The sequence below is a fragment of the Ambystoma mexicanum genome, chromosome 4q (genome assembly GCF_040938575.1).
Source record: "Ambystoma mexicanum isolate Mex_15411 chromosome 4q, UKY_AmexF1_1, whole genome shotgun sequence".
Taxonomy (NCBI): Eukaryota; Metazoa; Chordata; class Amphibia; order Caudata; family Ambystomatidae; genus Ambystoma; species Ambystoma mexicanum.
In genome coordinates, this window is record NC_090928.1 from 427,500,173 (window position 1) to 427,527,272 (window position 27,100).

Consider the following 27,100-nt stretch of genomic DNA (forward strand, 5'->3'; position numbering starts at 1 on the left):
AATGCCCAAAACCCCAAAAAACGATTCTTTTAAGAGCAACTCTTTTTGAACGCAAAACAATTACAATGTTTCCAAATATGTTGCCCCGGCCCGACATTTTTAAATGCCTGCAGACTACTGCGCTGTTCACAGGCTTAACGGGATGCACAGGGGCCTGCAACTTTTTTTTCGCACTTCTATTTTTTAAATGTGAAAGGTGGCTGCTAAAAGAAAACTTTTTTTCATTGTTTTTGTATTTTTTGTCACTTTTTCTCAGGAGAGGCAAGATACAGGAATGAAGGGGCACCAACCACAGGGACGAAGGGGCAGGTACAGAGAGGAAGATGTTGGGCAGGCCTTAATCTGGTAGGTGGCAGTGTTTCTCATGCTCCTTGACCACAGCCTTGAAAGCATTCTGAAACTGCTTCCTGCGACAGATCGGAGCTTCACAGCACATACATAGCACTGTGACCCTTGAAAGATAAGGGTCAACAGCATTTTGTATGACCTGTGAAGACGCTGCTAGGATCTTCTGCCCCAAAGGAGTATCCTGTGTGGTGACAGGAGCAGATGAAGATGATGGGGTGGAGGAAGTCAACCTGCTCTTACCTGAGAAAGGTATTGCCTTTCTGAGAGCACTCTGGTGGGCCGATTTGGTGTGGCACCTCATGGAAGTAGTCCCATAGGAATACAAGCCAGGTTTCCTGCGACTGAGTACAACTTTACACTGAGTGCATCGAACCTTGTTTGCATGTGCCTTTGGAACAATTCCAACGGTGGTGAAATTTTTTTTAATCAGGTGGTTTTTCACGCTTTGTACAAGTTCATTCACATTATTAGTTAGTATCGCCTGCTCCTCATCTGTCCCTTCTGCAGCCACCCCCTCCCTCCTTCTCTGCCTTTCCCCTTTTCTCCGCAGACAATGTTTCTAGACAAGTCTGATCTATGAAAGTCTCATCAAAACAGGTTCACCCATGTTCGTCCAAAACCATCAAGGACCACATCAACTCCCTGGCTCCTGCCCTGGCTGATTTATGCAATCACTCCTTCGACCCGGGAATCTTCCCATCCCCTCTGAAGCATTCCCTTGTGCACCCTCTTCTTAAGAAGCCCTCTGCCCACCCCTCTTGCCCGGCTAACTACCACCCAATCTCCTTCACTCCCTTCCTGGGCAAGCTCCTGGAGAAACTGGCCATCTCCCAGCTTATTCTCCACACTGAATCTGTTAGTTGCCTCCATGACCATCAGTCTGGCTTCAGAGCCACCAGAAGCATGGAAACTGCTCTCCTGAACATCCTTGAAGACCTGCTCTCCAACCTCGACTCCAACACCCCTTGAATCCTCATCTTGCTTGATCTCTCTTCTGCCTTTACACTGACAACCATGCCATCCTGCTCAACTGCCTCCGTGATAACCTGGGTATAACTGGTCAGGCTCTGGCATGGCTGTCTTCCTTCCTCTCCGATCGACCCTCCCAGGTCCAACTTGGGTCCTTCCTCTCCGATATCTTTTTCTCTACCTGCGGTGTCCCCCAGGGATCTAACCTCTCTCCCTGGCTGTTCTACCAATACTTGGCACTCCTTGCCCACTGCATCGCTGCTCTCTGCCCCAATTGTCAGTGCTATGCGGATGATACCCAGCACATTTTCAGGCTACCCTCTGTCTCCTCCTCTCCTTCCCTCTTCTGTGACTGTCTGTCTGCTATCCAGGTGCGGTGTGCAGCCAATGACCTCTGACTTAATGCCAGTAAGAGATTCTACTCATCGGCACACCCACTCCCTCCTTCCCTGCAGCCCTCTGGCCTGCCTCTCTTGATCCTCTTCCTGCTCCCACCTGCAAGGCAAAAAACCTCAGGTCATCTTCGTCTCCACACTCTCCTTCTCTCGTCACATCTCTGACGTCTCGAAGAAGTCCCACTACCATCTGCACCTCCTCAGAGGTATTCTTCCTTTCCTCACCTTCCCCCAGAAGTTCACTGTCTCCAGAGCCCTGGTTCTTTCTAAGCTGGACTATTGTAACAGCCTCTATCTAAATCTGCCTGCCTCTACTCTCCGCCCTCTGCAACTTATCCAGAACAGGACTGCAAGACTTGCCCTTGGCCTCAAGCCCAGTGATTGTATCTCTCCAGGACTGAAATCTCTGCACTGGCTCCCAGTGGCTGCGAGGATTAAATTCAAAACCCTCTTCATTGTCCACAAGGCCTTCTGGGGGGTGGGGCCGAAATACCTTCAACTCTCTCTTCCTAAATATCTTCCTTCCCAAGCTCTTCGCTCATCCGCCTCCAACTCCCTCAGGGTCAGTCGCTTCTCCAAGCAACGAGTTGGTGGTAGATCTCTCTCTTCGGCAGGGGTCTCCCTCTGGAACAGCCTTCCTGCCTCCCTGAAACTTGAGGAGAACCATCTCCGGTTCCGGAAGCACCTCAAAACCTTCCTCTTTGCTTCTGCTTCCTCCCTTGCTCTCCCCTGCTGATTCCTGGCTGAAACTGCACTGGTTACATGGCCTCCCTCTCTGCTCACAGGCCCGGCCCTGCCAGTTGCTCAACTGCACTGCCTCCCTGGCAACCCCCTCACTTGGAGACTGGTTCTGTATCCCTACAGTCCCCCTACCTGCACTTATGCCTACACTTACCTTGCACTTGCCACTAGCTGGACGTTTATTTATTCTTATCCTTATATCCCATGTACTGCACTTTCCCCTCCCCCTGCACCCTTGCACTTTTCCCTTTCCACCTTCCCATGCACTTGCGCGATCTCAATGACACCTGGCCTAGTAGGATTGTTATCTGTCTTCCCCTGTCCCCTGTGTATAGGCGGATTATAAATGCCATATCATATCATATCCAATTTTGTTGACAAGTTTTTGATTTATTTACATTTGGGGATGCAGATTCTGTTTATGATTGTGGGGACTGAAAATAATGCACCTGGGGTGTGCTTTCGTCATGAACACTATGTTCTCTAAGAGAAATAGAAATAATTATTTTAATATGGGGTGTACAAAGTATATTATTTGTTCACAGAAAAATATCTATTGCATACTATTGGAGATGTAATTGTCGCTCATGTCATCCCTTGGGAAGTTCTCCTCCAACCATTCCAGTGTGCTTGCCGTTTCCGTGGGAAAGAAAAGGGCTTCTGTTTCACAACACATGTTTATGTAACGAAATATTATAAAACAAAGAAAAAATGCAATGCACTAACTATTTAATAAGAATGTGTTGTCCAGTAAGCAGCTGATGTTTTTAATATGTATCCAAAGTTGTACAGGGAGATTATATGAAGTGTACAATTATGGTTTGTGATTAGAGCATTCCAGAGCAATGTGTGTCATCTCAACAACAAATAGTATTTTTGAACGTATTTGTAGGAAAAGGTATATTGCATGTTGTAAACATTACTTGTGATTTTAGGTACATCTGTTTGTTGGTTGATGGTTATATTATTTTGTGTCTTCCCTATGATTTTAAGTATTCCAAAACCTGTGCCCTGTCCGTGGACTACCTCACTGCTCACGACCTCCATTGCTGCCACACTGGGGGTGGGGGAGTACAATATAAGGGACTTGTAGCACAGAAAATGCACTAGCAAAAACCTATGAAATTCACTGAGAAAACCTTGTAAAGGGACATTATGGTTAAGTTTCACTAATAAAAACCCATGAAATTCAGTGAAAAACTTTGTTAAAGGGACGTTATGGTTAAGTTGCACTAATAGAAACCTATGAGAATAAGTTAAAAAACTTTCATAAAGGGACGTTATGGTTACATGTAGAACCGAAAAACTTCAGAAATTCGCCAGTTATGGTAAGCTAAGCAACCATAAATCGCGCCACCACCATGCACTGCTACGACTATCACCCAGGACATCAAAGATAACATCACAAATATCTGTCTGGTTATGTGGGTCTGAGATCATGATTGGTAATTCCATCTAGCACATGAGACGCTTCAAGATGCCAGTGCACAAATACATGTTGCCTAGAAATCTCAACCCGCATGGGCTATCTATCAGAAGATGATCCTCTTCTAATATGCATAACACAGCAAGGTGACTTCATGGCAGCGTGTCTCATACTTTCAGTTCTTTGAATGCTGATGGTCCATATGTATGCACTTTGTGGCACTATTCATACATGTATTCCAAGTGATGAGTGAGTATGATATCTATTTATTTGACTAATTAATTGACTTGTCATTGTTTCAAATTACTTTACAGTCTACATGTCCAACAATCTCATGTTTTTGCTAAGTTTGGTATCTAATATTCCTTGTTTGTTTATTACTGTCAACCAATCATTGTTTTCTTGTTACTTTTTTAAGATACGTTTACAAAATGTATTTTCCAAACCAAAATCCCCAAACTATATATTCCTTTTTATACTGCCCCTGCTGATTTATATTGCTTTGTATTTAATTAATTTTTTTTTATTTTATATCTGTTTTTTTTAACAGTGATGCTTGGTTTTTTACCCTTGCCTAGTTCTAGCAGAGTCTAAAATTAAAAAGAGAAATTATAAACTATTTAACGTAATAGTTCTCTACTGTCTATTGAACAATTTCTAACGTTATTAACAGATGGTAGTGGCATGTGGTGCACTGAGCCTATACTTGGTGGATTAATGGATGACTGGGAGCCAGAGTTCATAGTTATACAAACAAGTGTTGTATGAGCCAGCGGTGATATGTTTCCAAGTGTAACTGGTGGATACAGAGTATTTGTTAACACACAGGACAATCCTGCAGCATATACCATTGTTTTTTTGCTAAATAAATCTGAATTTATTTTCAGTTTTAATTTCTGGTTCCTTTTAAACACGTGAAACAAAAATCTTAAATATATATTAATTCTATGAATTGCTTAGTATTATATGAAAATCAAATTATTGTTTTGAGAATTATTATTGGTCCCAACATATTGGCCATAATTGACCACATTATACACACACGATGTGTGACTGCCATTCTGCTGTGAACCCATGATTTAAAAAAAGAAAATGAAGAAATAATAAATATGTGAAAATACCTCGTGTTGATGCTTATACACCATTCTACAATGTTCATTTGTCTAATGCTACATCATTGTGTACATGGACATGTCACATTACAAAGCAAAACCATCACAAAGTTATTTGATATCAAATTGCTTTTCATCAAGTCAAATAGATCTATTCAACTCACAATAACCTTTTTGGATTATGTACCAATGGTCCACAATTGATCACAAAATGTATCTGTCAAAAAGAGACTACCACAGACAATTTGTCTCATGCTTGTCAAGATATGGCTTATTGAATCCAAATATCCATTAGCAAACGTGAAGACAAGTCGAGAGTTGCATTCACCTAAACGACACCACCTAAAAAAAGCCATTAGTAGGTGTTTTTGTTCCGTGATTATATCTTTGCGCAAATATGCCAAATAGATGCAGCATGTACATAAATGCCATGGAGCAAATGTTATTTCTTCAATGGTAAGAGAGCATACTGTGATGAAAAAAATACATATTTTTAGAAATAAGGAACATGATACACAGTGCATATATATAAATGTCACTGCTCACATGTTGTCTCGATATTCCCATTGACAGTCGTACATCCAAATATATTTTAGGATAAAACTGGATGTCTATGGTTTCATTAGCTCCATATCACCTTTCAAATGTGAAGTAAGTGATATTGTAAAGCTTCTGATCCCACTCGGCACCATTAAGAACCATGAGGGTTCTATCTCCCCAAGATGGTCGCCGTCCTCGTCTTTCCATAACAAGTCCTTCTTCTGCCTGCCAGTAGCCTGCCACAATCAGCTGATTGGCTACACTGTGGTACAAGAAGCCAATCGCAAATCGCCAGAAGGCGAAGCCGGCCCTGAAACAAAGGCACGAAACAAAGACAAACTACCTGTCCAAGCCTGTCCTGAGCCGTCCGGATCGTCGGCCAGACACGCTGCCTGACCAGCCCCTCACTATGTGAGTACCCGAGCTCCTCAGACTAACATTGTTGATTCTATCATTTTGCATTGACGTCTCGGCCATCCCTAATTTCACCTCTCATGCCGCCAAAGAGCATACTGCTCTGCATGTGTTGTGCCTAATGCTCTAGCATGATAGAATGCATGAGGTTGTTAATGCCCGTAAACTGCTTGTCGTGCCATGTTAACACTACCAGGTCCATTAATCAACGATCTGCATTTACTGTGGAAATTTATACAGACAAATAATGGGCATGCCCCCTGCCATACCAGTATATTTATGCATAATTGCCTACATTTATCACTGTAGCCTATACCATGATACTCGAACCAAGTATACTATAAAGTGACCTATCTCCCACTTCTAACATTGTACCTAGCTATCTGATTACTGTACTACTTAGCCTATATGGTGACTTTCGAATTTAGGTGAACCCCCATGTTGAATCTAGCCACCTGCATATTGCATTTTTTGCAGACACTGTGATTTTCGAATTTAGGTGAACCCTCTCTGTTGAGTCTAGCCACCTGTTACCTGCATTTTTAGCCTACACCCGGATTCTTGAATTTAGGTGAACCCCCACTGTTGAATCTAGCCACCTGCATATTGCATTTTTTGCCTACACTGTGATTTTCGAATTTTGGGGAACCCCCTCTTTTGAACCTATCCACCTTTTACCTGCATTTTTAGCCTAAACTGTGTTTCTCGAATCTAGGTGTACCCCCACTGTTGAATTCCTTCCACCTGCATATTCCATTGTTAGCCTACACTGTGATTTTCGAATTTAGGTGAACCCCCTCTGTTGAATCTCGCCACATGTTACCTGCATTTGTAGCCTACAATGTGATTCTCGAATTTAGGTGAACCCCCACTGTTGAATCTAGCCACCTGCATATTGGATTTTTTGTCTGTACTGTGATTTTCGAATTTAGGTGAACCCCCTCTGTTGAACCTAGCCACCTGTTACCTGCATTTTTAGCCTAAACTGTGTTTCTCGAATCTAGGTGTACCCTCCACTGTTGAATTCCTTCCACCTGCATATTGCATTGTTAGCTTACAATGTGATTTTCGAATGTAGGTGAACCCCCACTGGTGAATCTAGCCACCTTTTACCTGCATTTTTAGCCTAAAGTGTGATTCTCGAATTTAGGTGAACCCCCTCTGTTGAACCTAGCCACCTGTTACCTGCATTCTTAGCCTAAACTGTGTTTCTCGAATCTAGGTGTACCCCCCACTGTTGAATTCATTCCACCTGCCTATTCATTGTTAGCCTACACAGTGATTTTTGTATTTAGGTGAACCCCTACTGTTGAATCTAGCCACCTGCTACATGCATTCTTAGACTAGACTGTGATTCTCGAATTTAGCTGAATCCCCATTGCTGAATCTAGCCATCAGCATATTGCATTGTTAGCTTATACTGTGATTTTCTAATTTAGACAAATCCCCCTCTGTTGAAATTGCACCTACCTATCTGTACACTGCACTCTTAGCTTCTATTGAGACAGACCAACCGAGGTGAACCCCCACTGCTGAAACTGCTCCCTGTCATCAGTATATAACAGCCTTTTAGTGACACCTAACGCTAACTGCAACTATTGACAATGCTAGCCAAGTACCTACTGCCTACAACTACCCTACCTAATATGAGTAACAAAATAAATACCCAGACTCTCATATTCACGATTGGTCTCTTCACAATCATGTCCTCTGCTACCTATTGCACAAGCCCACCCATAGACAGAAACATGAGACTTAGGTCAAGGTTACCCTGTATCTATGAACCCAAAAGAAATAATATAAGCAACACCACTGGACTCCTCTCCACCAATGACCACCTGGCCAAGTGAGCTCAAGAAACTAAAACAGACACCCCAAACTCTGTGCCTGCCCACCCTTACACAAAGAAGCACTTGAGCCAAATTAGACACACAATTAAACCTTCTCGCAATCCCAATCCCAAGAGTACCTTGACGCTAACTGGGTCAATCATTAACGCCAGATCCATGGTAGCCCACTCCACTGAAATTGCGGACATCTTAAACAACGGTAGTCTGGACTTACTTGCCATAACAAAGACCTGGCTCCACGAGGCAGCAGGACCCACCCTGATGATAGCTATACCTGACAGCCACCAGATCCTCAGAGTAGACATACCCAACGCCAAAGGCGGCGGCCTAGCCATCATTTCCAAAACAACCTTGCCAATTAGGCTTGCCACCTCTCCTATGTGCTCATCCTGTGAAATACTTAAAGCTAAACTGCTGCTATCCAATAACCACACGTTGACCATCCATTTGATTACAGGCCCCCAGGACCACTAGGAACTTTCGAAGACAACCACACCAGCTTCATAGCAAATGCAAATAACACTCAAAACCACTCCCAAACCCTGCTGATGGGCGACTTCAACATTGGCCTTATCGACCCTGACAACAAACATGCCAACTCAATAGCAGCCCCACTCAATGATGACGAGCTCACCCAAAAAGTACTCTCTCCTACCCATATCAAAGGTAGAACCCTCGACTGGGTATCAGAACTCAATTGTAACATTGCCATCACCGACATTATCCCACAACTCTGGACGGACCATTATCTAATAAACTTCACCGCCACACTTGATCTCCTCAGCCCTAAAAATAAAAGATATGACTGTCAAAAAACTCATCCCTCTCCTCCTCCCGGCTATTAATGGCCTGGAAAATAACACCGACCCAGACACCTTAGTGGACACTTTCAACAAAGCTATGACCACTGCTTTAGACACTATCGCACCAACCAAACTGTGCAAAGGCAAGCAGGAAGCACACTTGAATGCCTGGTTCACACCCCAACTCAAGGACCTAAGAAAACAGAAAAGAAAGCTTCACGCTATCTGGCGCAACTCACCTACCGAGAACAACAAAGCTAAATTAGCCCATCTATCCAAATTTTATAAGAAAGAAATTATCAACACAAAAAAAGAAATCTATTCGACGATAGAATCACAAAAGCCAAATCAAACACTAAGGAACTCTTTTCCATCCTCCGGGAAAGGAATCCCCCTACAACCAGCAGATAACGTCCCCAAGGACAAGATATGGTGTACTAACATACAAAATGCCCTATCTAATAAAATCACCACCCTCCAACTCATAATAACAAAAAAAGGACTCTCTGTCCCTCTCTGATCAACAATGTCTACTGCTCACTGAGACTAATACTATCCCTCCCTTCAGTTTCAAAACAATCTCAATTATTGACATCGAAAAGGTTATTCTCTCCTTGGAACCCTCCAACTGTAAGGGTGACAGTTGCCTGGCGCAAATAATAATGGATGCAGCTAGAGACTTAGTCCCTTTTATCTTGAAGCTTATACATTCCTCCTTCAAATCAAACACAGTACCCGCCAACCTGAAAGAATCTTGGGTCCTCCCTTTACTCAAAAAACAAACCCTTGATCAATCCATCCTAACCAACTACAGACCTATCACCACCGTGCCATTCCTACTAAAAATCATTGACAGAGTAGCCCACTTTCAAATTCAGGACCACCTGGAAGCCAACCACCTGTTAGTCTCTCGGCAATCAGGCTTCCGCCCCCTCCATGGCACTGAAACAGCCTTGCTAGACCTCAAGACAAAAATTGAGTAGTTAAAGGATAGTGGAAAAACATCTTTGCTACTTCTACTGGACTTGTCAGCAGCCTTCGACCTGGTGGATCATGCAGTTTTATGCAGCCACCTCAGGCTCGCTGCCAACTTCACAGGGGAAGCTCTAGCAGGGGTCCAATCCTTTCTAGCTAACCGGACTATGAGAGTTATCTCCACCTCAACCTGCGCTGATCCCATCCAAATAACATGTGGAGTCCCACAGGGATCCTGTGTCTCACCCGCTATGTATAACATTTTCACCAAGCCACGTTTGACAAGCTGGACAGACTGGGCGTCACCTACACTAACTATGCAGATGACACCCAGATCCTCATACCCCTTTTGTGCAACTATGAAGCAGACTCGGCTTTGGTGAATAAGATATACACCCTCATTCAGGCATGGATGGCGACCCACGGCCTCTGCCTGAATGACGATAAAACCGAGATACTCCTCCTCGGATCCGATCCCAACCTAAAAAAACTATCCCCAAACTGCGCGTCCTTTAACATTGATAACAATATCATTAAGGTTATGCCTGTGGTAAAAACCCTAGAATTTTATCTGGACTCCTCCCTCACCCTTAAGAAGCAAGTCAGCTCCCTCGCCTCCACAACAGTTTACACGTGCAAATCAATCCGCGCTGCCAGACCATTCCTCTCCAGCGCCAGCAGTGTCACCTTGGCCAACGCTCTTATCATGTCCAGGCTAGATTATTGCAACGCTCTGTACTCAGGAGCCAACAAGTATGTCACTGACAAACTTTAACGATTGCAAAACAATGTCTTAAGAGCAGCGCTGAACGTCCCATCTAGAGATCACATCTCCAAATTCAGGAAAGAGACCCACTGGCTAAAAATAAAAGACAGAATCCTCCTTAAAACTATCTCTATCACATCCAAATGCCTAAACAATCTAGCACCCCCGTACTTAGTGGAAAAAATCTCCAGGAGAACTACGACCCGACCAACGAGATCTGCCAACTCATTCATGCTCGAAATCCCCAGATTTAAACTGACCACGGCTGGAGGAACCAGTTTCACATGGGCAGACATTCGGGACAAGGTGGTGGCTGTAAGAAATGTCCAACGCGATGAGATGGACATGAAAAAGCGTTGGAACAACCTCACGTCCAGGGTACGGAGCCTGATGGCCGTACCATGCAGGGAGCCAGCTGCCACTGGAGACGGCACTGTAGAACAACTCATGCTCACACCATGGGAGGAGATGGTCGCTGGCATCATCCACATGGATGGCATCAAGGGTGTGGGCAATACAGAGTTTGGAGCCAGCGGCCAGTCAGAATCTGGTGAATACCTGTGTGAAATGTGCGTCCATACATGGACAACCCTGCATGCATGCCGCAAAGAATATAAACCCATCAAAGTGACATGAGCCCCAGCCATAATACACAATCCAGGCCAGGTCAAAGTCCACTGTAATACCAGTCAGCAAACCAATGACCCACAAACAAGGAAGCCGGTAGGAAGTGGAGGGGATGACATCCAACTATCACCATGGGCATGCAAACCCGAAAGTCCAATGCACACCCACAGCACACAGTACAATCCCCCCTGGCACATGGTGATCACCCATGCACATGCAACACATACATCATGCAACCATGTGAAAATAGCATGTGCATGAATGTCGGACACACAGCCCATCAGCAGCAATTTGCAATGGAGACACTCATTGCACACTCCATGCCCATCATCACGTCCACCTGACTCACACACAAATCAATGCAGTGCAATCACCTAACTTCTGTTTCACAATCAAAGCCTCAACAGTCCTGACACACATCTGGACAGGCCACCCTGTTGGTCAACCCATGCCAAGGTTGCACATCCAGAGTAAGCAGTGCACCCCACACCTGTCACCTGGTTGCCCCTACATGATACATGGTCACAACACAGTGGCAGACACATGATGCATGCCCCCCCTGGAGTAACAATGCACAATCCCCCGCTACAAGTCCACCACGTTCCCCTCCTTGCCAGTTCTCCCCAGAATCCTCTCCCCTGCGTAGCCTCTCCCCATTGCACATGCGCCTTCCCATCAGGAATCATGCTGGGCATTCCAGTACCATCACAATTCATCCTCTGATGGCCAGGATGAGCCAGGTCTCCATTCACACCCTCAACTGTGGCAGACCAACCATGGCGCCGGCCATTCACCACAGCCATTGCCTGGCCCCACAATGCAGGCCATCTCTGACCGTCTCAACAGGATGGAACAGAGGCAGGCTGAGATACAGTCGATGGCCCAGAAACAATTGGGTAATTCCAGGCCATGCAGGACTGTGTCCAGGAGGGAACAGGTGGTTGTCAAAATCCATGGGCAGGAGCACAGAGCACAGCAAAGCAAGCCAGTGTCTGATGAGCCAGAGGGTGCATGATTTGGCTGAACAATTGTCTTCCTCCCATGAGGCCATGGTCAGTGCCATCCACCTCACCATGGAACATGTCCATGAGACCACACAGGGGTGCTCTCAATCCACGACCCCTACTGAGGGTTCATTAGCGAGCATCCCACACAGGCGCTCACAGTGCTGTGCAGCACATTGTGCAATGGCTGATGACAAGGGGGACATGAGATTGCACTAATGGGTTCATGTCCATGGACTAGGTTGAGGGGTCAGAGCTTGTGTTGGGGATCAGCATGTGGGGTCAGTGGTGGAGTTGGGCATCAGTGTGTGGGGTGGGTGGTGGAGTTGGCGATCAGCGTCGGGGGGTGGGTTTTGCAGTTGGGGATCAGCATGTGGGGTGGGTGGGGGAGTAGGGATCAGGGTATGTCAAGTTCTGAATAAATCACTGAAGTTAGTGTTCACGTAAGGTGATTATTCTATGGTTGAGTAAGTTGTGTATTCAGTGCCTCATTGATGACCTTAATGTTGCATAGGAGCATGGTGAAGGCCAATTGTCCATGAGGTCCTTGCAGGCCATCGGGCATTCCATCACATCACAATGTATGCCCTGCGCTGACCTGCTTACTGCTTCAGAGACATTCTCATCTGAGCTAGGGTGTGACTGGGCCTCATCTGATGGCATTTAAATATGCCTTCAAGTGCACAAGTAGTGTATCTTTGCAGTGATGAATACTATCTTTCTTACTTCATCCGGTTTGTACATATGGGCACCACCTGTGGGACATAGGCACCTGAATCTGGCTTTCACAAGTCCAAATGTGCACTCAATTCATGGCCTTGTCCTCATCTGCACATCCCTGTAGGCTCCCTATTGTGGTTTGCCATGGTTCCTCACATGCGTCCTTAGCCATGGTGACTGTGGATGGCCAGCTTTCCATGCAAGACATACATGAACTGTGTGAGGTTGATGTGACTCTTCAAACATGGTACAATTGCAGTCAGTCACATTGCAGGATTGATCACTAATCAAGGATTTGTCAGTGTCATGTCACCTGCAAATCACTTTTCAGTTATGGTTTTGCAGTACATTTGTAGAATGGTTGTGGTGGGTGGCCTGAATGTGTTGTGCTGCATTACATGGCAGGATACCCTGTGTTACCACATGAGTACTGTCTGTGTACTGGGGTGGGTCAGTCAGTGTACTAGATCTGTTCTGTGCATTTCTGGCGTTGCATCATGGTACTTGTAGTAGTTACAATTTGCTGAATATTATGTACCCCAGGTGTTTGACGGTGGTCCTGTGCGTACAGTATGCCTATTTTGTACCCACTAGCCAGGTGAGCTGTGTTCTGTGTCTCTTCATGAACGCTGGCAGGGTGCTTTTCCTCAGTATCATGGCATCATGTGTGGCCCCAGGATACCGTGTGCAGCTGAGGGGAGTGTGAGGTCTCTGCCACATGGCATTTGCACATTAATTGATTGGTACTGTTTCCTATTCCTGTATGCCCGCTCAGTTGCCTTAGGGGGCTAACAATGCCACATGTTTGTAATCCAATGCTGCTATGGTATTGGTGAAATGGACAATGTAGTTGAAAAGTGACTTAGATGCATACACCTGCACCTGGGTGATGTGCATGCCTCATTAGCTCATCCATTACTTGGTCCAGCACCTTAGCAAATGCGGGCTGTGACATCACATGCAGTGTACCCACGTTATGCTGGGATTCACCCATGACACAAATATGTAGAACCGAGGCCAACTTCAGAAAGAGGGGGTGGCAGTTCTGATTCCAATAGCATTCTGAAGATTGGCCTGGATCAGGGTGTGCAGGTCTGTGATGGTCGGGCGGTCTAAACGGTAGAGGGTCACTGATTGGCTGGATCACAGAGTCTGCGAGTTTCGAAGTACCTGAGCAGCAGAGTGTGAGACACCAGAGTGACGGTGTGCAGGACTGTAATGGAAGCAGTACAAACAGGAGAAGAAAAGGGTATCTGGTAGTGGCACAACCACACATGTAGAGTGGTGGGCAGGACACACGAAGAACAGCACAGAGACTACTACTGCAACAGGAATTCTGAATGCTTTACGAGCACCAGCGCCTGCAGGCAGCAGATGTCTGAAGAGGAACTGAGAACAGGAAACTGAAGAATACTGAAGAGACTGAGAAGCAGTACCTGAGCGAGAGTCGAGCCCTGCAACCGTTCCCTGCATAACAAGAGGTACAAGGGGAATTGGGAACAACAGGAGACTGCCTGGGTATCATTATCTATGTGAAGGAACTAGTCCCAGTTCCAAGGATGAAAGAATGTCTAGAAAGTTGAATGATTAGAACTGTACAAATCTAACAGTGCTAATAACAAATAACTCAGTAGGGAAAGACCGTGGGTATATGAGGAGAGGAACTTTTCTTAATCCCGAGGACGAAGTATCATTGAAGACTACAGTTAACAAAGGAAGTGAACAAGATGTAAGAGGGAGATTTAAACAATCCAGGTGGGGAGCCAACAAAGACTGGGAAAATAACCCCTTGGAGGAAGAGCAGGAACATTACATTCAAAGTTGAAGCCTGAAGAACGTGTAACCCTGAAACATATAACGAGAAAGAGGAGATAAATGTAAAAATTGAAAATGATAAAAAAAATATTGAGCCTCAGAGAGGGAGTATCACTGGTAAAGAAAGCCTCGAAAGAAATACAAGTCAATATTATTTGGAAAAGGCTAAACAAATAGACCGTGAGGAGCATATATGTGGTGACAGGAGTGTGAGGAACTATTGTAAGGAAAGGTTCTGCAAAGAGAGGACCACAGAAAGCACAAGATTCAAGAGTTATTTTGAGGAACTGTAAGAGCTGATAAGAAAGACTATCAAAGGAGATTACGCTAAGAAGTATATAATCCAAATGGCAACCACTATATAAAATACTATTCAGAACAAAGAGAAGACCATGGGAAGAAGAGCCATTTTCTTGGCCTATTACTTAACGTATTTAGTGGTAGGGTCAGATAGGGTTAGTTTGGAGGGAGAACATATTTACTTTGGACTGCCTGACCTCAGACAAGCTCCTTTAGTTTCTTTAGTTATGCAGGGTATTAGAATTAGAATTAGCCATAGGAAGAGATAGGCCTTATTCTTTAGTTGTAATACTATTTATTTATTTATTTATTTATTTATGTATTTATGTATTTATTTATTTATAGTTGTATTTAGTTCATATTGAAATTTCTCAACTTACATTATATATATATATACATTTCCATTTAAAACATATAATTCAAATAATACAAGTATAAATACATTATTAATCACACAAATCTTTACATCCTTATCAATAAAAAAATAAAATGTATTATACTTTTATATGGGTCATTCACTGAAAGTAATATTGCATTTTGCCATACTCTATAAAGTGCTATGTGAATCACGCCTGTATCAGTGTTCAGGCAGTATACCCGGAATTCCATGGTTTTAATCGTGTCATAGTTGTGTACAAAATCGGCAAACAGTATCATGTAAATGGGACCTAGGCGAGGACATTCAGTTAGAACATGTTTTGCAATTTCAAAATTGGTGCTCCACATGCACATTCGACTACATGTTCTTTTGTCTCTGGGTAGTTTACATTTTGAGCCCCATAGTGCTCTTACGGGAAGCTGGTTAATATGCAAGAGTAATCTAAGTTTATGGACTCCTGGATCTGGACATCTTATCAAAGAAGAAAGTGTGTAAAATACCCTCTATTTGTTTGTAGTTGTGTAACTTACTTAAGTGGTTGAAATTATTTAGACATTCCAATTTCTCAAAGCTTCTTGTAAATGCTCCTTTCAGTGTGTTATCATTTCCACATTGAGCTGTATCGAACGACCAATTCAGATCTGAATTTAATTCACATACCAGCTTCTTGTATTGGTCTATGTAACACACACTTTCTTGTGACATGAAGTTTTCCCCCAGAGCTTTCAACACTGGACAAACAGGGTGGATTTCAGAGAAAGGCGACCTCTACATAATTGCTAAGGGAGAGTCGTCCTAACTCCAATCTGACATATTGTATGAAACAGGATCGGGGTAGATGTATTATCGTTCGCCAGAAGAAACCTTTGATTTTGTCTACCATTTCAAGTCTCTTATGGCTAAGGCCTCCAGCCCATAGGATATCACAGGGATAAACTGTTGCTATTACATCAGTATAGCTCCCAAAGAGTAACCTGCATATTCAGTTACAAATCTGTGAAACAACAACGTGATTTTCTTTGCGCGACCAGTCTTGGTTTCAATTATATGATCCTAATTGTTATTACAGTGCATCACAATTCCCAGATATTTGTAACTGTCTATCAAGTTTAGGTGATTCCAGATCAATTGAATGGTCACTAAGCTTTGAGGGGCGAACTTAAAGTCAACTACTTGTTGTAACAATGGGGAGTTAGCACATAAGTAGTCCAGCGTCGCATTTTCTTACCGTTGGACCACATGGGTCTACCAGGTGTATCAGCTAAAGTCCTGACATTTAAGTACCATAGATCTCACTCCATCATTAACTCATTCCATTCCTTACATTTGTTATTGGTCTTCAAACATGAGAATACATTTAGGGAGGCAATATTTTGATATATACCTTCCAACGTGAATGGACCACATCTGGCATTCAGATCACCTCCCAATGATATCATATTGTTATTAAATGACATTCCCCACTTAGTAATTATCGCATTGTGTAAGGGATTTGAATCAGGCACACACCCAAGCCTCGCCTAATATGTAGTGCGCAAGTGAAACCCTTCTTTTATTTTTGTCTGTAAGTTCAATATTCTGAATGAAATACCACTCATATCACACCCTTTCCAAAATACCCCCAGGTCACACTGAACCAGGAATCAGGCTAGTTTGTAAAGGTAAAGATGTATTTATTTATTTTATATTCAATCACACATAGGTTTAATATAGATATATATGGGGCAGCAATCACCCAAAGGGTAACAATACAATTCAGAAAGGTAAGAAAAGCAATTGAATTCACTTATAAGGAAGCAAAATAGAAAACAGAGGGAAAAAGAACAGTTTGTTTTGCACACAGATAGCATTTAGGTTAATGTTCCGCCTGCAAAGTTTTGTTTAAATACAATTGAGCAGTCCTACACCAATGTGAGTAATCAGCAGGTATTCAGGAATGAAACACAATGTCTAGAGTTATAGGCAATCTTCCCTCCCTAAACAAGAGAGGAAAACCGTTTTGGCAAATGACACTTGTAAATTGGCAGAGGAAAAATGGCTTTGTGAAAGACTGCAAAAAGGTGCAAAAATGCTTAAATGGAGACAAGTTCTAAAGAAAGCAACACTAATCAGGTCCTAACATACATAAGCTATAATATAAACAACAATACGCACTTGAGATCAAGATGGGATGGAAAAGGCACTTTGAAATGGGGAAATGACACGTGTAAACTTGGGAACTTTGCAAATTTGTGGCAAACTTTTACTTTGCGATATTGAAGAAAAACGGGCCAAATACACTGTTCCGCGATGCAGCTTTTAGTTGTGGAGGTAGCTAAGGATGTTAGCTATCAGTGAGAGTTGAAATGTGCTTTTGAAAATGACAGATGGGTTTGATATTACTATTTCATGACTATGAAAAAGAGAATGCCACAGATGGATCTAATAATCACGTGATCAGCGTAGCCCGTCCTTTTGTGGATACTCTACTTCTTCCTGGGATTTACTTTAGTTATTCAGAATCACTATGGAGTCATGGTTTTGGAACACAGGTAAGACAATCAGCGCAAGAAGGATTCTAACACTACAGGAGTTCTGAAATAAAGATGGGATGGGTTGAGATAGGGATAATACAATGCAGATATACTAAGGGACACTGTTCTTCCTGTTAATACTTACAGAAGAAGTTATTAAATTGGACCGTCAGCGCTGCTCAATGAATTGGATCTGGTCTACCAGCAGCAAGGCACCTCTATGAGATTGGATAAGCAAGGCGGTTCTGGTCAACTCGACTGCACCTCAGCCTGGATTTGGAAGGGCCCCTTCTGGTTACTGGACATGGTAGATAGCAGGATGCAAGTTTTCAGTGAGCAAGCCTTAGTGGTAACAAACCAAATTGAATCAGAATTAAATCCCTTCAAGTTTGGGATGTTTGCAATTGGGTCAGGCTAGCAATAATTTTGCAATGCTAGAGTCTGGATTCTGCAAAGAAATCTGGATCTTTGAAGAACTCTGGAGTCAGCTACAAGTTGAAGAGTTCTGGAATAAGGTGGCGGCATCTGGAAGGGTTCTGGAATCAGTGTGTTGTGGAAGCAGTCTCCTTTTGTGTAGTGAAACTTCTATATTTATACATTACAAATGCCATCCCCCAGTTTATGGTGTGGGCAGAGCTTCAAAACACACCGCCATGTCTGTGAGTGGCTACTGGCATGTGCTTTGTCCTGGTTGGCAGTCTAAACAGAGCTGTCATCTTATGACAGGATTTAGGAACTCCCACCTGGATTTTTACCCAAAACATACGTTTGCATAAATGTACATTTCTACCATTATGTACCCACATATAATTGTACACATATACTTTATACTCAATTATCTACATTTACATCCCCTTCCAATCTTTGTGAGAGCTGTATTGGTAATTCTATGGATTTTTATCAATTTTAACCATAACACTTTGGATTAATTATTTCTAATTAGATACATCTCTGGGCGCTGATCAGGGGATCATGTACATACAATTTTAAGCTTGCAACATTTATAGTTTTGCCACAATCAGTGTTTTAGTGTATCTTTGGTTCCTTATGTAGTATGAACTCTTACCACATCTTCAACTGTCAAGCACGAGTTAAGATTTATAAGTTTGTAGTTTTCACTTGTCTACTTATTTTGGCTGTTCTGTCAAATGTCATGAAGTTCTGAAGCAAAAACAAGTAATTTCCATTTAAAAGCCAGTCCAGGTTTTTTTTCTTACTTTCAAAGTGAGCAAATGGCCAGTCCTTTGAAGTTCACTGAGAAACCTCCTCCACATCCGGCCCCTCCTTTAGGAAGGTGGGTGTCCAAGCCTTCCTTTGTCCTTGGGTCAGTTAGGAGACAAATGTCTGAGGCTTTCTTTGTTTTTATTATGCTGGAACCATTAACATCCATTAGCCTTCCTGTTCTCAAGGAAGTGTCAAGCAGAGATGTCAGTTTTCCTAGGCCAGGTTATAAGATCCGAATTACATAGTGGATTGGTCCCAGACTGGGCCCTTTGACATTAAAGTTTTTTCGTTTCCCATATAAAATATAAGCACAGTTTATAAAGGATTTAAGCATTTTAAAAGAATTAGCCCTTCACCAACAGAGGCAATTTTTGCCATTTTAATCAGGAAATAGAAACACTTTTAAACAGGGTTTGACAGCTAATTTTCTGATGTAGCTGTCAGTCAGTGAGGCCTGGATTCCTCTGAATGCCTGGATAATTCATTATTTCAACACACTTTCCTTTCAATAATTCACTGGGGAAAATGATTGAATTTAGCGCCAAAACAGCACTTTGAAGGTTGCCATTGATTAGGAAACTATATTTAAGAGCATTTTTGGATTTTAGCCCTTCTGTGACCTTGTTTCAAGTGACAGTGACAGATGACAGTTGACAGATGACAGCAGTGATTCCTGTTTTTACACCAACTTTGCCTGTGCGTGTGGCAGGGTGTGCAGCTCTTTGATGGTTTATGCACCATGCGCAATTTTTCAGATTTGGCGCCCACAGGGTTATATCCTCAATTTTTGACAGTTTTCTTTCCCCATTGGCAAAGGGGTGCAGGGTGGCGCAGTGGTGTGGATAAAAATATTCCACAATTTATACAATCAAAAATATCACTAGTGCAGTTTGTGGTAGGGGGACCATATACATTGAACATCAGTCTATTAGGGGCATCAGGATTTGACTTAGCTTTAATTTAAAATAGACATTGTCATTGGTGTCAATCGTGTCTACTCTATTTGAGAGGAACTCATGACTGACACCAATGATCAGACCACCATAAGGATGTCCCTTTAAACCTTTTTTAGCTTTACCTGATGTACCACATGACTATCAATGTAAAAGTTATTATTTAACCATGTCTCTTGGAACATAAACACTGGGTAGGCAGTAAGGATGCTTAAGGATTGACCATTCTTTACAAAATGAGAGTGGTCTCTTGTGTTCCACGATGCCAGTTGTAATTCTCATTCTGGAGGTCCCTCCATTTTCTGTACTATGCACTTCAACCACTATCACCCCATTTGGTTGTTGAGTACTTCCGGCTTTGCGACAGTAGACTTCTTATGAATAGTTGGCACTTTCTGCTTCGTAACATTGCAGTGTTCACAGCAGGGTGTTGTAGAGGTATGTATTATTTCTTTGTCTAGGTTGTAACCATGGTAGTCAAGTGATTCATGCTGGCTCTGAATTAGGGTGGCAGTTGCTGGAAAGATGCAGTGAATCCGGGATGCTGTTCCAAACCCTCTTTTTGTGGGTTCTATGAAATCAAAGTCACATGATTTCAGGATACGGAGAGAGTGTATTTTTGAGAATAGGTTCACCAATGCAAATCTATTTATATGTTTTTTTGATCTTAGATCAATTTTTACACTGATTACCATCACTCGTACATCTAACTCTTGAGTTGTTGCTTCTTTCTCAATGTTATTTTCTAGTTCACTCATGGATACATCTGTAGGTCGTGAGCACATTTTCTTGATGTTTCAGAGACTGGGCTGAATTTCATTTGCTGTACTTTCACTTTGATTTGTTTGTTTAGGTGATGATACTTGAAGGTCAGCATTGCTGGTGTTTTTTTCTTGTATTAGCCCGCTAGTTATTGTTCCTGTGGTCTATTGTCTGTGTTTCTTTTTCCTATTCTCGCTTCCTTGTTTTTTTAGACTTCCCACACAATGGTCTGTTATCAATACAATTTTTGAGTTTAAGTGTTGCTGCTGGATGTCCAACTCTAGATCGATTGAGTTACGTTTCTCAAGTAGTTTTTCTTGCAGTTTACGTACTTTGGAATTCCTGCATCTCTGTTTGGGAGTTGGGTATGTAAGGGGGTAGCCCATCTGGTTGTTTGTTGTTGTAGGCCTTCTGTCCTCATCTTGGGTGATGATAACATTCGGAGGCGAGTTTGCATTGTGGGCCACTGTTATGTTGATTTGATCTGTGCCAACTGTAGAAGCCCATGGACAACTGATAATGATATACAGAAACAACTTGTCTGGAAACAGAGGGTCACTAACCTGGTCCTGAAGGTGTTGCTAGACGGGAAGAATGGAGAGTCCACCCATTCACCCCTCTTCACTCTACGAAGGGTAAGAGCAGAGAGGGATTTCCAGGGAAACCCTTGTGGGGGAGAAAACTCTGAGCAGGGCTGCTATGGAGCAAATAGTCTGGATGTCTGATGAATTCTGATGCCCTAGCTTGTCGGGACTCCTCTTGCAATGTAGTCAAGGTTCTGCTGCAATATAAAGGAACCATTAGAATCTAGACTTGCGACTCTTGAATTCTTTATGGGTCTGAGACTATGCCTAAAGCAAATCTTACCAGATTACCTGGCCCTAGCCAGACCCTTGGAATAATCGTTCAGAGCTGATCTTCGGTCTGGAGTAGAACCCTCAAATTGCGTCCTTTAACAGAGATAAAGGTAAGACAAATGAAAGTTGAAGTAGACAGTAGGTCAAGGTCAGGGTGAAACTTCAAGAATGTAGGGAGAATCACTATGCCCTGCTCGGGGATTAGACAGTCCATCAGGTTTGCCGTGTGCAGTCAGAATGGGAAATACCGGAAGAGTCCTGCTGCGGGCTTCTGGGAAACTAAGTCCCTATTGACTGGCGCCACGTAAATAAACACACTTTGGGGATGGTGAGACAAATCAGCATGAGAGTAATTTCACAGACCTTCTGATTTCCTGTCTAAATATCAGAAGCCTGGCCCGACTCCGGGTTGTAAAATGCAGCGTTCTTGGGAAAAACACTAAGGCAAGAAAGGAAAGATGAGAGAGGTAACACAAGAGAGGAAAAGTAGTAGAAAAGGCTTGTAAGGTGCGCAAACGAATTTACAGAGCGTGGCTGTACATGAAGAGTAGCAACGTGCAGCAGTGTTGTTGACAGGAACTGAAGTATGCTTTCCTGTGTTAGGGGCGTGACCCGACGGATGCGAGTAGCAACGTGCAGCAGTGTTGTTGACAGGAACTGAAGTATGCTTTCCTGTGTTAGGGGCGTGACCCGACGGATGCGTATCATGCATACAGCCGGACCGATGCACATTGGACGTGGCTCCGCTATCTTGGAAGGTCTCCTACCCCACTCTGCAGGGGAACGGAGTCTCAAATGTCTCAGACCCTGATGCTAATGCAGCAGTCGATACCTAACCCAATGCACAATCACAGTGTGCCCCCTCCTATGGGGACTCTCCCCCGGGTTTCCTGGGTGAAGAAGATGGTAGGTCCACACCAAACGTGGTTCATGGATTGCGGTAGCCGGCTCCTAGGTGCGCTCTGCAGGAGATTAGCCCTTCCAATCGACCAGGTATTATAACACCCCCTGCGATAATGAGAATCACATATTTCTGTCACTTCATGTTCGGGACCTGCAGAGGTAAGTATTGGAGGGAGTTGTGAAGCAACTTTAGGATGGAAGTGATTGTGGGTTTCAATTGACAGACATGAAACACTGGATGGATGTGAACCCATGAATCCGGAATGCAAAGACAAAAGGCTGCAGGACCAATTTGAGACAGAATTTGAAATGGACCAAAGTACTTGGGCGACAGTTTAGATGGAATCAAATGCTGTGGTAAAAATCGGGATGTCAACCAGACGTAACTGCCCACATGGATCGTTGGTGCAAGAGATCGGTGGCGATCCGCAAATTTCTTGAGTTTTTCATGCGCTTCTTGAAGAGCCATCTGGGCTGCTTTATGGCTTTGTTGGATGTTCTCGACTAGCATGTCCACATCCAGAATGAAGTGGATGGGAGAGCCAAAGTAGGAAAAGATGTTGAGTGGTATCCAATAGTACAAAAAAAAGAACTGGTTTTAATCGAGGAATGGTATGAATTGTTTTATGCGTATTCCGCTACGGCCAGAAGAGCCTTCCAATTATCCTGGGCAGCTGATACGTAACAGCAGAGGTAGCCTTTGAGTGTCTGGTTTAGCCGTTTCATCTGTCCATTAGACTGCGGTGTTACCCAGAGCTGAGTGTACCTGAAATACCAACAAGAGATCACACTTGTTTCCAGTAACGGGAGGTGTAGTGGGACTCCCCGATCCGATATGATGACTTCTGGCACACCGTGGAGCGAGAAAATGCGTTCAAAAACGACTCGGGTCATCTGTGCAGATGAAGGGAGTCCCGTCAAAGGGACAACATGTGCCAGTTTAGAAAACAAGTCTATGGTTACCATTATCGTTGAACAATCTCCTGAAGGAGGTAACTCCACCACAAAATCTGTGGATATGATCTGCCAAACTGGTTGGGATCCTAACAAGTTTCCTGAAAGGGGAAATCCGTGGGGTCTTGGACTGTAAACAAACTGCACATGACGCCACGTACCCCTGCACGTCTTTGCTCAAAAAAGGCCACCAGAAATGTTGTTGAACCAACTCCCTGGTATTCAAAGAACCTGTGTGTCCTACGGTGAGTGAGTCATGGCATAATCGTAGTATTTCCTTTTGCAAATCTTTCCTTTGGATGTATAACCATTGTCCCTGAAAAAAACATCCTTCTCCTTTTGTCAGCTGGTGATGTTTCAGGAAGGGTGCCTGCTGGGTTTCCAGATGCCTAGAATGTTCCTTGATTTGGGATAGAAAGGCTGAGACTACTTGAACCACTACAGTCTTTGGGAAAATAGGCTCTGACTTGAACTAAGTATTGGCAACAGGTCCTCTCTGGGACAACGCATCCGCCTGTAGGTTGGTTCTTCCAGGAATGAAAGAGAAATTAATCCGATAGGGAGAGAAAAAATGCACCCAGTGGGCCTGCTTGCTATTACGTGTCTGGAAGTTCTGTAAGGTCTGAAGATTATGGTAGTCGGTTCTCACCTCCACCGGGTTTACTGCCCCAAGAAACAGATGGCGCCACTCCTCAAAGGCCCTCTTGATCGCCAACAGTTTCTTCTCCAAGACGGTGTAATTTAATTATGCCGGGGATAAAGTCTTGGAGAGGTAGGCAACTGGGCCTTCATGGCCAAGTGCATGTTGCTGAAGAAGAGCTGCCCCTAAGGCGTGGTGAGAGGCATCAAATCTGCAGTTCCTGTCTGGAGTTATTAGAATCGGTGTACTTGTGAACAGCTTCTTCAACTTCTCCAAGGCTTACTGAGTGTCCGCAGACCAATGGAAGGGAACCCCCTTCTTGAGTAGAGATGTCATAGGCTGGGTAGGAGTTGAGAACTGAGGAATAAAGTGTCTATAGAAATTAGCAAATCCTATAAAACATTGAATATCCTTAACTAAGGAAGGAGTGGGCCAGTTCAGGACTGCGGAAATCTTATCAGGGTCTATGCCTTCTGTGGATAGAACAAATCCTAGGTAGACCACCTGGGGTTGGTCAAACACACACTTTTTCAACTTGCACAAAAGGTGGCTTTACTGCAGCCGACGAAGTGCTTCTTGCACATGGTGCCCATGTTCTTGGATAGACGCAGAATAAATCAAGATGCCGTTGAGATACATGATTATATAATACCAGGGTCGGTTAATGTCCCTAAGGACTTTGGGCCTCATTACAAGTATGGCAGTATTTTGGCAGTAAATCTGCTAAAATATTGCCACAATCATTTACCTTTACCGCCACTTGGTCCCGTGGATTTACTGGGGGATTACATGTAGTGGCGCAGGTGTGTAAATCACCATTTTGGTGATCCATGAAAACCCAGTGGAGTCTATAGGACTCCATTGGATTTTCATGGAATTACTGCTGCGGTAATTCTAGTGATTTTTAGCGGAAAAGTGGAGGATTTACCTCCAGCAAAATGCTGGTGGTAAATCCTCCACTTTCTCTCAAAATTCGGAGTTCGGTGGTGCCTTAAAAACAGTGGTACTTCCGTTACGGACCAACAAAAAGTGGCGGTTACGAAATTACCACCAATTTGTTACTGCAGTGATGAACTCATAATGAGACCCTTTATCTACTTTTTAGGACAGGCTAGGAGCCGGTGGAGTCCATAGGGAACCACTCAAATGTCAGCAGCCATGTTTTATCACGGTGGCTACCTTTAACAACCACAGCTATGTGTGCATGCCCAACCGCCAAAGCCCAGTCGGATTTTCCGCCTGAGCATTAGCCAGGCATGCAAACCTGGCGTCCGCCTGGATTCCTGTTCCAGTATACTGCAATGAGAATCTGGCAGAGAATCCCCCAGTGCAGAGGCGGTAGAGATAGGACACATCTGATGAGTTCTCCACCTCACGGAAAAGAAGGGCTGTACATTGCTCATCATCCAGAAAACGCATCTTTAAGATAAAACACAGTTTGACTACTTTGTCATAGCTCTGTCGCTTTGTTTTTAGACAAGAAAAAATCATTCACAGTGGGGTAGTGGCCGCGTTATTTTAAATATGCACTTTGAACTTCTCAACTGTACCATGACCGATAGAACAGTTGCTATCTGCTTATTCTCATTCACTTTTCTAACTCATTATTTCCGTACATTTTTGGAGAATTGATCAAATATGTGTAATCCATAGCGGGTTATGGTTTGCAGGCTTTTTCATTAGAGACTGCTTGCACCGTGCCCGCGGTCATGGTCCGCACACTGCCAAGGTCAGAGGGCAGCAGATTTAATAACTCGGGATAGCCACACTCTATCATGTCAGTATGCTGGGGCGGGAAATGGAGCAATTAAGAGCTGCAGACGCTGCTGACAGTTTTTGGTTTAGTGAGCCAATGCAATTTTACAGTTGGATGTAAATCTTCTAATCTCTACATGACAGCCATTTCAACAGAGGTTTTATGATTTATTGTCAACCGAAAACAATATGAAATTGGTTCTTACACAGCACATGTGCAGCCAAAATCACATATACATTTCGGGTACCTGATAGATATATATATATATATATATATATATATATGTATATCTATGTATTTTGTTTTGTAGTTGCCTCTCATCTTCAGAGATCTTCACATGCTGTAATCCTTCTTTATTTTTGATAGAAATGTAAATGCCAAATGAAAACATGCAGCTGCTGATTCACAAGGCTAAAGAACAATTTGCGTAACTTGCACCGATGCGTAATTCATGCTCATGCCGCTGCATGGAGTCCTCATTTTTTTGTAATTCGTATACGTTTCCTTGAGGAACTTGAGTACATTTTAGAGGTCACAAAAACGAAGAACATTTTGGACACAGGCTCCGCTGCAAGCCATGAGCTGTGACTGCTTTATGACCACGTGCAAAATGGTATCCTGCCTACAAGACAGGAAACTATTTGAATGAGGAAAGGGTGTCTTTTCTTCAGTAATAAATAATAAAGGCATATCCATTTCAATTCCTCCGACTTTCCATGGTACAATTTCAGAATGATGCCACGCTGAACCGAGAATACTTGAACTCCAAGGATAAAACGAAGGTGATCGTGTGATCTGGTTTTGGGAATCTGCAGCACTGCTGTACCATTTTCTCCTTCTGTGTGCACATTGCAAGTCCCGAGCGAATGAGCAAAGTGGGCTTCTGGGGTGGAGCCTTGCTGGCTGCCAACTGTATATCAGTCAGTTTAAGGAGTGCAAAGACTCATCAGCCATGTTAAAATCAGTACACGGGTCCAGTCACACTCATGAATTCTGAACATGAACAACACATGCCCACATTTTTGGAAACTGACAAACTTCCCTTTACGAAATTGAATGCTAATTGAAAGAAGTTGCACACATGCCCCGCTGCACACAAGAAGGTAGGGCAGTGTCAGGTTGAACAGGAACGAGGCGCACTTTAGAGGAAAGTAGACAGGGCAAGGGGAGGAAAAGTGTCAGGTGAGTTTGGGGGGTGGGTGAGCACCCCATAAAGAGAAATGAGACCCAGAAGAAGACTGAGACAGAATAGGTACCCCGCGGAAAGGTGCATCAGAGCAGGCAACGGACTAGCGCAAGACGGAGCCGCGGGTCTTCGGCACAGTGGGATCAGGTAAGGGTGAGTGGGGGCAGG

At 43.6% G+C, this 27,100-nt stretch overlaps 1 long non-coding RNA gene across 1 annotated transcript in view; it reads left to right on the top strand.

Annotated features, from left to right (window-relative positions):
* Positions 1-5,829: 5,829 nt before the first annotated feature.
* Positions 5,830-27,100, top strand: part of LOC138468531 (uncharacterized) — a 365,884-nt gene continuing 344,613 nt past the window's right edge. The window contains exon 1 of the long non-coding RNA XR_011268307.1: positions 5,830-5,942. This is a non-coding gene — a long non-coding RNA (uncharacterized lncRNA). The remainder of the gene's footprint in view (positions 5,943-27,100) is intronic.